Genomic DNA, 17,064 nt, shown 5'->3' with positions numbered 1-17,064 from the left:
CAATTAAGGATTTGAAATCATTCTTTAGAAATTGCTGATGTAGGACAATATGTTTCATTTGGGAGGTACTTAAAGTCACAACTGTAAATGTTACACATAGTGTGCAAGCTATAACAGTCATCAGCATATAAGTATGGGTCAATATTAATGTGCATACATGCACCAACATGGTGAGCGCATGGGAATCTAAAAGCTTGAAATCAACCACAAAAACACCATCTTCTATTCAGATTACCAGTGTATGTTTTAGAATGACCTCCCTCATGTGATCAAACTAGTGCTTGGATAACAAAATCGGAATCAAGTTTGGAAAAATTATGGACAAACATTGATGTCCCGTGTGTTTAATTCTTTTGCATTGTCTTCTCTAAATATGGAGCCCAATTTCTCTCATCGCTGATCATGTCATCAATTTGTGCACTTTTGTCTACCCATACTTTGCCCAACCCAAAGTAAGTCTCCCTAACAATACTTTTTATCAGGAGATGTTGAGTCCCTTTTAGCACTAAGTTGATACATTCGGCAAGGTTGGTATTCATATGGTCTTAACGTCGACCCTCAACATCGTATGCTTGTGAGTATCTCTCCCTAGGGATCTCAACAGTGAATTCATACACATCATCTCCGTATCTTCTCAAATTTTCTAGTTGTGCATAGAAGTTTGGTTGGAGTAAAACATACCCTAAAAAGCAGTAAATTAAATGTTATTGAAAAATAAAAAAAATAACATGAATGAAGTAGAAATAATTAATGAGAAATGACATAATAGTTACACATGTTGATAATATCTTTTTTGATTTTTTTTCTGCTTAAACCTCATCACATAATTAGATGCAATATGACGTATACAATAAGCAGGATATGTGTGGGAAGGCGTCCATCTATTTTCAGATCTAGAAATTGTGCTCAACAACCCAAGCAACTGATTTGAGATCATGCAAACCCCATCTTGAGTGACAACATGGGAACACATGTTGGAGAAAAAGAAATTTCAAGTTTCCTCCGATTCAATTTTAACAATGGAGAAGGCAATAGGGAAAATATTTTAGTCTCCATATTGTGCAACAACTATCATCAAGACGTGTTTGTAGAGCCTATACAGAAAAGTCCCATCGACTTGAATCATTTTTTTACAAAAAATCGAAACCCTTTTATAGCTGACTTAAGCGTCCAGAAAAAGCCACCAAAAATTCTCTTTCCTGTGATAACGTCTCTCTGAAGCGTGATTACATGAAGAGCATATTATATAACAATGGTTCCAGGGGTGAAAAATTCAATTGCTTGCAGCAGACGTGGTAACTCATTATATGATTGATCCCAATCACCATAAAACAAGGTCACTGCTTTCTGTTTGGCCATCCATGCCTTGTAATAAGTCAAAATATAACCAAATGTATTCCGAATGGATTTTTTCCACCAACAGCCTGACATACAAGCATATGACATCTGAATCTAAATGTTTGTGGTCTTGTGTCAAGGAGGTCATTGTACATGTATGTTGTGCATTTAACCTTGTGACTTCCCACAACATCTTCCGTTGTATGTATAATACTCGTATCCTCTAGTTACAGCCAACGTCATGGTTGAAAATGCCACGTTCATTGGAGGAATCCGACTTCGCCTTCCAATTTCCCCTCCTTTTCCGATGCTTCGCGTTCATGACCGTGGCATGCAACTGAAATTTAACAGAGGATACCGTTAATATTTTCTAGATCAAAGAGAAAGGAAAATCATATGAACTAAAAAGAACAAGTAAACTACGTTTCATACAAGGCACAAGAGTTTGCATATTGACTTCCAGATACGATTCTTTCCACTTTCTTTCGACTTTCCCTCATAGCAGTCTAAATAGGTTTTCAGGAAATGAGTTTTTCGTTCAATGTTTGACTTACGAATATTTAAGAAATGGTGCTGTCTTTATGATTTAGAAGACCGTTGCTCGAAGAGGGAAAACCATCAGATGGACAAAACCCAGACAAGAAAAAGGGGAAGCCAAAGACTGACTTAAGGCACTAGGGTCCCTGCCATGTTGGAAGAGTTCAGCGCTTCGCAGCTATTCTCAAGGTCCGTCCATGGTGATATGCACCTTTTCTAACTAGGTTCATTCTTATGGAGCTTTTATGGAGAGAACGATGTTTCATGGAGCAAGACTCGATGACAAGTCCACTTACTATTTGTTCATGTAATAGGCATTACCATACAAAGGAGTAATAAAATCTATGTTAGTTTCCTCTCTAATACAGATTGATCCAAGTAAATAAGTATCATGCCAAAGGGGTCAACCTGAAGGAAATGAAGGGCAGAGCATGCCCAAAAGGTGAATAGACCATCGAAGTAAAGACTATAATCTCATTAAGCGGGTTTGAACAAAAACAAATAGGACATACTTTGTTTGTCAATATTGATAACTACACAGATCGCAAAAGCATTTAATATCATGGAAAAAAGGACAATTTGAACAAAACATACAGAAGACCGGAAGTCTTACCTTTAACTCATGTCCGATATCTCTTTCTAGAACAAGCCCAGCCTCGACAAAAGCATCAATAATAACTTCTAAAAAAAGTTAAGGGATTCAAAAGAGAAAATTGACACACACACACACACAAAGTTTAAAGAGAAAAGAACATGATTATTGTTTTCCCCTATAAGAAACAGAACTACTAAAAACTGGGAAAATAGGATACGACAGGCACGTGAAAGTCGATTTTCACTACCAATTTCTTCTACAGGAGCATAGACGACTCGGGCTCTCTCCAAAGAACCTTTCATGCAATCCTGCAATGAAATCGATGCAATCAATTAACTCGAGCATGCGTATCACTACCTTAAGGAAACTTATGGAAGAGTCAATGCTGTCCGAGTTGGCAAACCAAAGGCTCAAAAAGTATTAGCCTATTGACAAGTCAAAATCACATAAAGCCAGTGGCAGAACATCTGGGTTATGAGGAACTTACCAAACCCTTAAGTTTTACAAATAGAGGTCAATTATCCAAGGCATCCATTACTTTTGGGGCGATACTCTGGGTAGGGGGAGCACATTATATTAAGCACCACCAGAATCAAATAATATCCAACTGACGATCTGATTCAAGAGAATTTACCTTCAATACCTCTGCCGCTAAACTAACTCGTTCTTTGTTCCACAACTTCAACATGAGCACCGTCAGGTGAAATGTTTTAGGTTTAATAAATATGGACTTTTCAATTCTCAAATCTGTCAAGTGCAATATACACCAGCAAGGTTTGTAAAAGCAAAAGGAAGAAAAAACAATTACATTAAAACTTAATAATCAACAACAAAGTTCCATGACTGTTTTACAATCCCTAAATTGTAGGGATCCATTAATCAGAACAAGACTAGTAGTTAAAACCAAATTAAACTGCAATGGTTAACAAACATCTAAACATGAAAATTTCAGAAGTCTGGAGCCTTGGTGAAGTTTACAAATGATTCAGTACTAATACTTGGAATAGCCATAAGGTGTGTGCATGTATATGAACATATCAAATGCACCATGCTACAAATTTAGATTCTAATATCTAATTGGAAATTTTAGAAGAAAGGGCAGGCATAAGGAAACGGATTGTTTGCTTGCCTGATGATTTAGAAGACTTCGATCTTTAAGTTCTTTAGGTTCATAACTAACAAAAGGAATGCCACTTATGTCCACCTTAACACTTTCCCAGTCATCCGCAACCTTAAGATCAACTGCGACAACAGACCCTTTACCTAACTGCTGATCCTGAGCATCACTTTCAGAAGCATCTCCATCTGAGTTGCCTTCTTGATTCTCACCCGCACAAGTATCACTGATTCCTAATATGGAATTTTGAAAGTTGAAAAACTTGTCAACCAACTCAGGGTGTGTGGCTCATGGAAGAGACACAAAGCGAGAGTAATCAAGACTCGGGGTCTTAACGGCCTGAAATATGGAAACAATCACCTCAAAAAGGTTATTGACTGTCGGTCATCAAGTTGCTGAAGAAAACAAGATATATATCGCCAGAACAATGTCTCATGTTTTCCAATTAAATATTCCAAGAATAGCAATCATAAAATACAGGAAAATAGCTGACTAACCTCGTCAACTATATGTTGTATCTCTTTTGAAGCTTTGGTTACACTATCAGCAGAGGTGTCTTCAATGACTGCAAGCAATAACCATTCAAAGGAAATAACCCATTGAAATTAATTTAATGAGTTCAAACATTTCGTATGTGAAGGACCATTCAACCTAACTTGGGGTTCAAGAGTAGTTTTATTCACCAATACCATGGACAACTGATGCAGGGGGATCCGAGACAGATGATGCTGAGCTGTCAGATTGCACGTTGATGGCGCTGAGATACCATGAGTTGGCAGATCAGCGCAAAGGCGGGAATTGATTGTGACATGTTCCTCATTGGGGTCGTTTTGAGTATGTTTCAGTCTTTTGGCCATAACTTTGGCTACAGGTGTCAGAATCGCGCATAAGACCCCAATCCGGAAAGCTCTTTTCGACGCGCACGCTCTCCACAGCTACGCTCCATGTGGCCTTTTTTTCAACCTCAAATTCTGCCGTTTTCCCCTCCGGATCACTAGATTTAGTTATTTTTTACTATTTATGGTAATATTTCGATTGTTAATTAGGAAGTCAATTTAAATCCGATTTAGGCCGGATTTTTGGGAGATTGCTTATTTTATTTTGAATTTTAATTTAGAGTGATTTTCGGGATTTTGCTATTTTTGGCAAAATTCGAATAAAGACGATTTTTTTGCTATAACAGTCCGGCTTGTGGACTGCTTTTTGGATGGTTATTGATTTTATAATATTTTATTAAACCCTAGAGACTTTTTTTTCTCTGGTTTTTGGGCGAATTTTCTCTTGTGAATCGTCTGTCGGAGCTAGCCTACAGGATAATCACTATTCTGTCTGGCGTCAGTTGGTGTCAGAGCTTCAACATCTTCTTGGGAAATTTCACCAGTTTCAATGGCTGGAGGTCGTGGTCGTGGTCGTCGTGAGCAGGTTCCGAATGAGGAAGCCCAACGCCGTGATCGCAGCGTTCAGGATGTGATGATTGCGGATTTGCAGAGGCAAGTCGCAGAATTAACCCAGCGCCTGGCGGCGCAGGATTTCGAGGATCGTGAGGCCTCTGATCACGATACCAACTCCACTTTCGAAAACCCATATCACAATCGTGCAGGATTCCGGGGCGCATGATTCCGGGAGCACCGTGGTCGGGAGGAGCGTCATGGAGACCTCGGTTTTCGGGTCGATCTCCCTGAGTTTTCTGGTACGTTACAGGCCGAGGGATTCGTGGATTGGATTAATGAAGTGGAGCGTATTTTTGAATATAAGGAAGTCCCCGATCGTGTGAAAGTGAAACTGATCGCCAGCAAACTCAAGGGCAGAGCATCTGCGTGGTGGGAACAATTACGACGTTCACGAGAAAGACAGGGCAAAGCCAAGATCACTGATTGGGAGAAGATGAAAAAGAAGATGAAGGGCCATTTCCTTCCCTTCGGCTACACGCAAACCTTATTTTAGCGACTTCATGCGTTGAGGCAGGGCGCGCGATCAGTCGATGATTACACGGAGGAGTTTTACCAATTGGTCGCCCGGAATGATTTATCTGAGACGGAGGAGCAAATGGTGGCGCGATATTTGGGGGGTTTACGCCAGCCCTTGCAAGATGTCCTCAGCCTTCATTCATTGTGGAGTGTTTCGGAAGCATACCAGCGTGCACTTACTGTTGAAAAACAGCAAAACAGGAGACCAGTGATCAGGAGCGATCACAACAGTCGACCAGTTCGCCCTCAAGAGTCCCGTCCTGCTCAGCAGCCACCGCAGGGTAATTCTAACCCTACTATTAGATGTTTTCGTTGTGGTGAACAAGGGCATAGGGCGACTGATTGCAGGAAGCCTGCTAGTCAAAAGGGCAAAAATTTGTTGATTGAGGAAAACGTGGAAGACGAGACTGAGGAGATTGGCGAACCCGTGTATGACGATGATGAGACTGATGATGTGCTGTATGGAGATGGTCATGAGACTCTGGTCGTTCGCAAGAGTCTACTTACCCCCAAGGGCGATTCAGGGGACGATTGGTTGAGAACCAATATTTTCCACACGACTTGCACAGTTGCAGATAAAGTCTGCAAAATGATCATTGACAGCGGCAGTTGTGAGAATGTAGTGTCCGAGGAGGTTGTCCAGAAATTACAGTTGAAGACGGACCGTCATCCTAAGCCATACAAGTTGTCATGGCTAAATAAAGACAGTGAGGTAACAGTTGATAGGCGATACCTCGTGTCTTTTTCAATTGGTAGAAATATTTTTATAATGCCTGGTGTGATGTTGTGTCTATGGATGCGTGTCATATATTGTTGGGTCGACCTTGGTAGTATGATCGCAGTGTCATTCATGATGGACGGAAGAATACATATTCCCTTAGCATCAAGGGAAAAAAAGATTGTGTTGGCACCCCGGCGGGAAGGACTTACTCCTACCCCAGTAACCCATAATACTAATCTGCTTTCTATGTCCAGGTTTTTAGATGATATTGAGCATGGCGGCGTGGTCTATGCCTTGCTACCTTGCCAGAGAGGTGCAGCGGCTGCTAGCAGAATTCTCTAACTTGATGCCAGAGGATCTTCCTCCTGGACTACCACCTATGAGGGATATTCATCATCAAATTGACCTTGTTCCTGGGTCAAGTTTGCCAAATCGACCAGCATATCGCCTCAGTCCCAAGGAGGCCGAAGAGTTGCAGCGACAGGTGGAAGAGTTGTTGGAGAGGGGCTATATCCGAGAGAGTATGAGCCCATGTGCAGTCCCTGCTCTGTTAGTGCCAAAGAAAGATGGTTCTTGGCGTATGTGTGTTGACAGCCGAGCGATCAACAGAATTACAGTGAAGTACCGGTTTCCAATTCCCCGTCTAGATGATATGTTGGATCAGCTATCTGGTTCTAAGATCTTCTCAAAAATTGACCTTAAGAGCGGTTACCACCAAATCAGAATAAGGCCTGGAGATGAGTGGAAGACGGCGTTTAAAACGCCACAAGGGTTGTATGAGTGGATGGTCATGCCTTTTGGGTTATCCAATGCGCCCAGTACATTCATGAGATTTATGCATCAGGTCTTGCGGCCTTTTATGGGGAAATTTTTTGTAGTTTACTTCGATGATATCCTCGTTTATAGTCCGACATGGACTTCACACTTCGATCACCTCCGTGCTATTTTTGAGATGCTGAAAACGGAGTGCTTGTTTGTCAATCAAAAGAAGTGTTCTTTCTTCACTACTTCTGTGAATTTTCTTGGTTTTGTTGTGTCTACTGATGGTGTTCATGCAGATCAGTCAAAGATAGATGCAGTCTTGGAGTGGCCCAGACCAAGAACCTTACATGACATCCGAAGTTTCCATGGCTTGGCGTCTTTTTACCGTCGATTCATTAGAAATTTCAGTACTCTGATCGCCCCTATCACAGAGTGCCTCAAGGGGCGTGATTTCCAGTGGTCTGAGGAGGCAGAGGCCAGTTTTCAACTGGTCAAGCAGAAGATGATCGAGGCTCCAGTTTTGGCACTTCCAGATTTTGACAAAGTGTTCGAGGTAAATTGTGATGCATCTGGCGTTGGCATTGGTGGTGTTCTGAGTCAGGCAGGTCGTCCGGTTGCTTTTTTCAGTGAGAAGCTATCGGGATCAAAGAAAAATTATTCCACTTATGATCTGGAGTTCTATGCCATAATTCAGTCCCTGAAGCATTAGCGTCACTACCTAGTACAGAAGGAGTTTATTCTGTTTACCGATCATGAGGCCTTGAAGTACATCAATGGCCAACACAAGCTGAGTAGACGTCATGCCAAGTGGGTAGCATACTTGCAAGAATTCACTTTTACGCTGAGGCACCAAGCAGAGAGTTTGAACCGCGTCGCAGATGCCCTGAGCCGTCGTACCTTACTTCTCACCACCATGAGTACTAAAGTTACAGGATTTGAGACGTTCACAGATATGTATGAAGCTGATCCTTCCTTTGGAAGGATATTTCAGGAGGTAACTGAGGGTCACCGTCATGATTTTGTTTTGCATAATGGGTATCTGTTTCGTGGATTACAATTGTGCATTCCAGATTGTTCATTGAGGCAGCAAATTATAAGTGAACTCCATAATGAGGGACACTTTGGCCGAGATAAGCCATTGGCCCTTATCTCTTCTGAATTTTATTAGCCCAAGTTGACTAGTGATGTGGCCCATTATGTGGACCGTTGTTATGTGTGCCAGCGGTCTAAGGGAGTTCTCACCAATGCGGGATTGTACACTCCCTTACCTGTTCCTGAAGCTCCTTGGTTCGATGTCAGCATGGATTTTGTACTAGGCTTACCCCGCACCCAAAGGGCCTCTGATTCTATCTTTGTTGTGGTTGACAGGTTTTCCAAGATGGCTCATTTTGTAGCTTGCAGAAAGACTATGGATGCTGACCGGATTGCCCATCTCTATTTCAAGGAGATTGTGCATTTACATGGTGTTCCTCGATCCATCACTTCAGATCGTGATACTAAGTTCATCAGTCATTTCTGGAAGAGCCTGTGGGGGAAACTGGGAACGCAGTTGAATTTCAGTAGCGCCTACCACCCCCAGACGGATGGCCAGACTGAGGTGGTGAATCGAAGTTTGGGAAACCTTTTAAGGTGTTTGGCAGGAACGAAGCCGAAGCAGTGGGATTTGGCATTGCCTCAGGCAGAATTTACCTACAACAGATCAAAAAACAGAACCACAGGTTTAAGCCCATTTGAGATTGTCTATGGTCAGAACCCATCCGGGGTGTTGGACTTAGCCCCTATTCCACGTATAGGACGTTTCAGTCCTAAAGCAGATGAGATGGCAAAGTATCTTCGGGGTATCCATGAGCAGGTGAAACAGACCATTCATGAGAGCAATACCAAGTACAAGACTCGGGTCGACAATCATCGTCGTCAGGTACTTTTTGATGTTGGTGATTTTATTTGGGCTGTATTAACTAGTGATCGTTTTCCTGTTGGTGAGTATAATAAGCTTAAGGATTGGAAGATTGGACCTTGTGAGGTCGTGCAGAAGATCAATGATAATGCTTACAGGTTGCGACTTCCCAGTCACTTGAAGACTTCTGATGTCTTTAATGTGAAGCACCTGAGTCATTGTTTTGTGGATCCTGATGACACTACTCTGAACTCGAGGACGAGTTCTTTCCAACCCGGGGTGACTGATGCAGGGGGATCCGAGACAGATGATGCTGAGTTGTCAGATTGCACGTTGATGGCGCTGAGATACCATGAGTTGGCAGATCAGCGCAAAGGCAGGAATTGATTGTGACATGTTCCTCATTGGGGTCGTTTTGAGTATGTTTCAGTCTTTTGGCCATAACTTTGGCTACAGGTGTCAGAATCGCGCATAAGACCCCAATCCAGAAAGCTCTTTTCGACGCGCAGGCTCTCCACAGCTACGCTCCATGTGGCCTTTTTTTCAACCTTAAATTCTACCGTTTTCCCCTCCGGATCACTAGATTTAGTTATTTTTTACTATTTATGGTAATATTTCGATTGTTAATTAGGAAGTCAATTTAAATTCGATTTAGGCCGGATTTTTGGGAGATTGCTTATTTTATTTTGAATTTTAATTTAGAGTGATTTTCGGGATTTTGCTATTTTTGGCAAAATTCGAATAAAGGCGATTTTTTTTCTATAACAGTCCGGCTTGTGGACTTCTTTTTGGATGGTTATTGATTTTATAATATTTTATTAAACCCTAGAGACTTTTTTTTTCTCTGGTTTTTGGGCGAATTTTCTCTTGTGAATCGTCTGTCGGAGCTAGCCTACAGGATAATCACTATTCTGTCTGGCGTCAGTTGGTGTCAGAGCTTCAACATCTTCTTGGGAAATTTCACCAGTTTCAATGGCTGGAGGTCGTGGTCGTGGTCGTCGTGAGCAGGTTCCGAATGAGGAAGCCCAACGCCGTGATCGCAGCGTTCAGGATGTGATGATTGCGGATTTACAGAGGCAAGTCGCAGAATTAACCCAGCGCCTGGCGGCACAGGATTTCGAGGATCGTGAGGCCTCTGATCACGATACCAATTCCACTTTCGAAAACCCATATCACAATCGCGCAGGATTCCGGGGCGCATGATTCCGGGAGCACCGTGGTCGGGAGGAGCGTCATGGAGACCTCGGTTTTCGGGTCGATCTCCCTGAGTTTTCTGGTAGGTTACAGGCCGAGGGATTCGTGGATTGAATTAATGAAGTGGAGCGTATTTTTGAATATAAGGAAGTCCCCGATCGTGTGAAAGTGAAACTGATCGCCATCAAACTCAAGGGCAGAGCATCTGCGTGGTGGGAACAATTACGACGTTCACGAGAAAGACATGGCAAAGCCAAGATCACTGATTGGGAGAAGATGAAAAAGAAGATGAAGGGCCACTTCCTTCCCTTCGGCTACACGCAAACCTTATTTCAGCGACTTCATGCGTTGAGGCAGGGCGCGCGATCAGTCGATGATTACACGGAGGAGTTTTACCAATTGGTCGCCCGGAATGATTTATCTGAGACGGAGGAGCAGATGGTGGCGCGATATTTGGGGGGTTTACGCCAGCCCTTGCAAGATGTCCTCAGCCTTCATTCATTGTGGAGTGTTTCGGAAGCATACCAGCGTGCACTTGCTGTTGAAAAACAGCAAAACAGGAGACCAGTGATCAGGAGCGATCACAACAGTCGACCAGTTCACCCTCAAGAGTCCCGTCCTGCTCAGCAGCCACCGCAGGGTAATTCTAACCCTACTATTAGATGTTTTCATTGTGGTGAACAAGGGCATAGGGCGACTGATTGCAGGAAGCCTGCTAGTCAAAAGGGCAAAAATTTGTTGATTGAGGAAAACGTGGAAGACGAGACTGAGGAGATTGGCGAACCCGTGTATGACGATGATGAGACTGATGATGTGCTGTATGGAGATGGTCATGAGACTCTGGTCGTTCGCAAGAGTCTACTTACCCCCAAGGGCGATTCAGGGGACGATTGGTTGAGAACCAATATTTTCCACACGACTTGCACAGTTGTAGATAAAGTCTGCAAAATGATCATTGACAGCGGCAGTTGTGAGAATGTAGTGTCCGAGGAGGTTGTCCAGAAATTGCAGTTGAAGACGGACCGTCATCCTAAGCCATACAAGTTGTCATGGCTAAATAAAGACAGTGAGGTAACAGTTGATAGGTGATGCCTCGTGTCTTTTTCAATTGGTAGAAAATATTTTGATATTGCCTGGTGTGATGTTGTGTCTATGGATGCGTGTCATATATTGTTGGGTCAACCTTGGCAGTATGTTCGCAGTGTCATTCATGATGGACGGAAGAATACATATTCCCTTAGCATCAAGGGAAAAAAGATTGTGTTGGCACCCCAGCGGGAAGGACTTACTCCTACCCCAGTAACCCATAATACTAATCTGCTTTCTATGTCCAGGTTTTTAGATGATATTGAGCATGGCGGCGTGGTCTATGCCTTGCTACCTTGCCAGAGAGGTGCAGCGGCTGCTAGCAGAATTCTCTAACTTGATGCCAGAGGATCTTCCTCCTGGACTACCACCTATGAGGGATATTCATCATCAAATTGACCTTGTTCCTGGGTCAAGTTTGCCAAATCGACCAGCATATCGCCTCAGTCCCAAGGAGGCCGAAGAGTTGCAGCGACAGGTGGAAGAGTTGTTGGAGAGGGGCTATATCTGAGAGAGTATGAGCCCATGTGCAGTCCCTGCTATGTTAGTGCCAAAGAAAGATGGTTCTTGGCGTATGTGTGTTGACAGCCGAGCGATCAACAGAATTACAGTGAAGTACCGGTTTCCAATTCCCCGTCTAGATGATATGTTGGATCAGCTATCTGGTTCTAAGATCTTCTCAAAAATTGACCTTAAGAGCGGTTACCACCAAATCAGAATAAGGCCTGGAGATGAGTGGAAGACGGCGTTTAAAACGCCACAAGGGTTGTATGAGTGGATGGTCATGCCTTTTGGGTTATCCAATGCACCCAGTACATTCATGAGATTTATGCATCAGGTCTTGCGGCCTTTTATGGGGAAATTTGTTGTAGTTTACTTCGATGATATCCTCGTTTATAGTCCGACATGGACTTCACACTTCGATCACCTCCGTGCTGTTTTTGAGATGCTGAAAACGGAGTGCTTGTTTGTCAATCAAAAGAAGTGTTCTTTCTTCACTACTTATGTGACTTTTCTTGGTTTTGTTGTGTCTACTGATGGTGTTCATGCAGATCAGTCAAAGATAGATGCAGTCTTGGAGTGGCCCAGACCAAGAACCTTACATGACATCCGAAGTTTCCATGGCTTGGCGTCTTTTTACCGTCGATTCATTAGAAATTTCAGTACTCTGATCGCCCCTATCACAGAGTGCCTCAAGAGGCGTGATTTCCAGTGGTCTGAGGAGGCAGAGGCCAATTTTCAACTGGTCAAGCAGAAGATGATCGAGGCTCCAGTTTTGGCACTTCCAGATTTTGACAAAGTGTTCGAGGTAAATTGTGATGCATCTGGCGTTGGCATTGGTGGTGTTATGAGTCAGGCAGGTCGTCCGGTTGCTTTTTTCAGTGAGAAGCTATCGGGATCAAAGAAAAATTATTCCACTTATGATCTGGAGTTCTATGCCATAATTCAGTCCCTGAAGCATTGGCGTCACTACCTAGTACAGAAGGAGTTTATTCTGTTTACCGATCATGAGGCCTTGAAGTACATCAATGGCCAACACAAGCTGAGTAGACGTCATGCCAAGTGGGTAGCATACTTGCAAGAATTCACTTTTACGCTGAGGCACCAAGCAGGGAGTTTGAACCGCATCGCAAATGCCCTGAGCCGTCGTACCTTGCTTCTCACCACCATGAGTACTAAAGTTGCAGGATTTGAGACGTTCACAGATATGTATGCAGCTGATCCTTCCTTTGGAAGGATATTTCAGGAGGTAACTGAGGGTCACCGTCATGATTTTGTTTTGCATAATGGGTATCTGTTTTGTGGATTACAATTGTGCATTCCAGATTGTTCATTGAGGCGGCAAATTATAAGTGAACTCCATAATGAGGGACACTTTGGCCGAGATAAGACATTGGCCCTTATCTCTTCTGAATTTTATTGGCCCAAGTTGACTAGTGATGTGGCCCATTATGTGGATCGTTGTTATGTGTGCCAGCGGTCTAAGGGAGTTCTCACCAATGCGGGATTGTACACTCCCTTACCTGTTCCTGAAGCTCCTTGGTTCGATGTCAGCATGGATTTTGTACTAGGCTTACCCCGCACCCAAAGGGCCTCTGATTCTATCTTTGTTGTGGTTGACAGGTTTTCCATGATGGCTCATTTTGTAGCTTGCAGAAAGACTATGGATGCTGACTGGATTGCCCATCTCTATTTCAAGGAGATTGTGCATTTACATGGTATTCCTCGATCCATCACTTCAGATCGTGATACTAAGTTCATCAGTCATTTCTGGAAGAGCCTGTTGGGGAAACTGGGAACGCAGTTGAATTTCAGTAGCGCCTACCACCCCCAGACGGATGGCCAGACTGAGGTGGTGAATCGAAGTTTGGGAAACCTTTTAAGGTGTTTGGCAGGAACGAAGCCGAAGCAGTGGGATTTGGCATTGCCTCAGGCAGAATTTGCCTACAACAGATCAAAAAATAGAACCACAGGTTTAAGCCCATTTGAGATTGTCTATGGTCAGAACCCATCCGGGGTGTTGGACTTAGCCCCTATTCCACGTATAGGACGTTTCAGTCCTAAAGCAGATGAGATGGCAAAGTATCTTCGGGGTATCCATGAGCAGGTGAAACAGACCATTCATGAGAGCAATACCAAGTACAAGACTCGGGTCGACAATCATCGTCGTCAGGTACTTTTTGATGTTGGTGATTTTATTTGGGCTGTATTAACTCGTGATCGTTTTCCTGTTGGTGAGTATAATAAGCTTAAGGATCGGAAGATTGGACCTTGTGAGGTCGTGCAGAAGATCAATGATAATGCTTACAGGTTGCGACTTCCCAGTCACTTGAAGACTTCTGATGTCTTTAATGTGAAGCACCTGAGTCATTGTTTTGTGGATCCTGATGACACTACTCTGAACTCGAGGACGAGTTCTTTCCAACCCGGGGTGACTGATGCAGGGGGATCCGAGACAGATGATGCTGAGTTGTCAGATTGCACGTTGATGGCGCTGAGATACCATGAGTTGGCAGATCAGCGCAAAGGCGGGAATTGAGTGTGACATGTTCCTCATTGGGGTCGTTTTGAGTATGTTTCAGTCTTTTGGCCATAACTTTGGCTACAGGTGTCAGAATCGCGCATAAGACCCCAATCCGGAAAGCTCTTTTCGACGCGCACGCTCTCCACAGCTACGCTCCATGTGGCCTTTTTTTCAACCTCAAATTCTGCCATTTTCCCCTCCGGATCACTAGATTTAGTTATTTTTTACTATTTATGGTAATATTTCGATTGTTAATTAGGAAGTCAATTTAAATCCGATTTAGGCCGGATTTTTGGGAGATTGCTTATTTTATTTCGAATTTTAATTTAGAGTGATTTTCGGGATTTTGCTATTTTTGGCAAAATTCGAATAAAGACGATTTTTTTGCTATAACAGTCCGGCTTGTGGACTGCTTTTTGGATGGTTATTGATTTTATAATATTTTATTAAACCCTAGAGACTTTTTTTTTTCTGGTTTTTGGGCGAATTTTCTCTTGTGAATCGTCTGTCGGAGCTAGCCTACAGGATAATCACTATTCTGTCTGGCGTCAACAACACAGGCCAATTTAAGCGTAAATTCTTAAGTGAAGGTTCAATAATAATTTTTATTCACTAACATCATCTAGATAAGTTTGACCCTGATCAGGTTAAAATTCTGGAAGAATGTGATACAATCAAAAGAGTTAGAGGAATTAAAAAACAAAATCTTACTAATAGCATCCTCCTGCTTTGATGACGGAAGGATAATCTGAACTCCTGTCTCCTTTTAAATCTTTTCCTTTGTAGATCCCCTGCAGAGGATATAATAAAATTAGAAATGAAACTAAAGATATGTAATGCTTGGATGCTGAGCTCCATACTCTTTTACTCTTACAAAACGAATCACGGAGGCCCCAACCTGCTTATCAAGCATAGATTAAAAAAAAAGAAAGGGAAATCTAAGCTTCTGAGGGAAAAGGTCAAATAACTACACTAAAACAAAAAATAAAGCAACAACAAAATGGTAAAGTAGGCGCTATCGATAGAATAAAAAAAGTTCAAAAGCTTGTAGTGCATAATTCCTACAAGGAAGTTCTACTGTAGAATCATTTTCTCCAGGACCAGCAGGCATAGCAGTTCAACTTAGATAAGGAAAGGTCTTAATAGTTAAATCCTCTTCTCCGACAAGGACCTAAGACTGCAATGAGCATCAGAAAAGGCAAGAAAATTTTGACACATGTTTAACAATTTAGCTTTACCTCAACAGAAAGTGAGTGCTTTGCAGCAGAAAGCACTACCTTTTCTTTTATTGACTCATCCTTGATATCATCCTCCAGGGACTTAGGACTGACAGTTGCATCAATAACTACAGTTGCTGATTCATTTACTTCTTGCATTTGACTTCCAGTTTCTGATTCGAGTTTGACATCCTTTATCACAGGCTCTGCAAATTAATATAAAGACTCTATAGGCCACATAAAATAGACATAAACCAACAAAAGATACAACTATCAAGGGAATCTTCGGCCAAGAAGTATAATGCTCCCAAAACTGATAGATTGTAAAAAACCATAAATAGCAATCCAAGTAATAAAAATGTAAAAAAGAAAAATGGTTCTCAAATCTTTATTTAATCCAGAAACTGAGAAGAAATTTACCTGAATTGAAGCATTTGAGATTTTGTTAAAACACTATTATTCATCAGACCAACAAACAAACGTACAATTACATCAATTGTCGAGCAAGACTAAATCTTAACCGTGATTTACATACATACATACGATGAACTTCATCCAGAAAGGATATCAGAGAGAATAAAAATATTATTGTCGTAACCGTCGTTGGATGGGCCCAAAATTGGGCTTCAACTTAAATAAATGTGTTAGAGCCGCCACAGATCATTTAAAACTAGGTTGATCGGATACCTTAATTGACTATTTTACCTGATCTACGTTTTATCAAAAATATATCGGATTCAGGAGTCGATTACAGTCAAGGAAAGATTAGCACCCTTGTATTGCCCTTTATGTACCAATTTGATTTATCGGTTGTCTTAATTGCGAAAATTAAAGGTTAAATTAAAATTTGAAAGTTCGATCCAAATTATTTACATTTGATGAAGTTAAAATTGCCCTAAAAAAGTCAAAATAATGTTATATAAAATAAAACAAAATTAAAAAATTAAAAGAAAACAATCACTAAAGAATTATTAAATTGGAAAGAATTTAAAATTGGGGTCAAATTTATGTTAATTGAGAAATGCAAGGGGAGAAATAAAAGTTAGGAGGTTAATTCGCAAAATATAAGAAATAAAATCGAGGATTAAATCGAATTATTTTAAAATTTAAAGGCAAATTTACAACAGGTGACCAAAATGAATTTTACATCAAAACTCCAAGGACTGCAGAAATAATTTAAAATTTTCATAATTACAACCTAGTCCCCCTATAAATACCCCTAAAATCACAAAATTTCTTCATTTCTCACCTAAACCAAACCCCCAAACTCTCTCAACTCTCACATATCTTACCCCATTCGGCCTATGGCCGATCACCTTCCCCGGTGGGGATGTCACTGCCTGGGCCACCGTCAACCGTCCCTCTGGCCGTTTCCTCCAGCGACCGGAAAAAAATCAAACTATACCCACAAAATCCCCTCAAGCCCGTGAACCCAAAACCGAAGTCCAAATGTTCAAAAAATCTCCCCACCGTCGTAGATATGAGAAAATAGCTTCGACATTTACCTTTTTCCGACGACATTCGATGATTTTCGGCGTCTTTTAGTTTCCTCATGACCGTGTTCATCTCGCCTAGCAGCCTTCGACGAAAGTTTGAATTCTTATGATG

At 42.0% G+C, this 17,064-nt stretch overlaps 1 pseudogene; it reads right to left on the bottom strand.

The window, feature by feature from the left end:
* Positions 1 to 1,242: 1,242 nt before the first annotated feature.
* Positions 1,243 to 15,933, bottom strand: LOC120193158 (annotated as a pseudogene).
* Positions 15,934 to 17,064: the final 1,131 nt, after the last annotated feature.

Source organism: Hibiscus syriacus, unplaced genomic scaffold (assembly GCF_006381635.1).
Source record: "Hibiscus syriacus cultivar Baekdansim isolate YM2019G1 unplaced genomic scaffold, ASM638163v2 tig00116989_pilon, whole genome shotgun sequence".
In the NCBI taxonomy this organism is placed as follows: domain Eukaryota; kingdom Viridiplantae; phylum Streptophyta; class Magnoliopsida; order Malvales; family Malvaceae; genus Hibiscus; species Hibiscus syriacus.
This window is presented reverse-complemented; position numbering and strand designations above follow the sequence as displayed.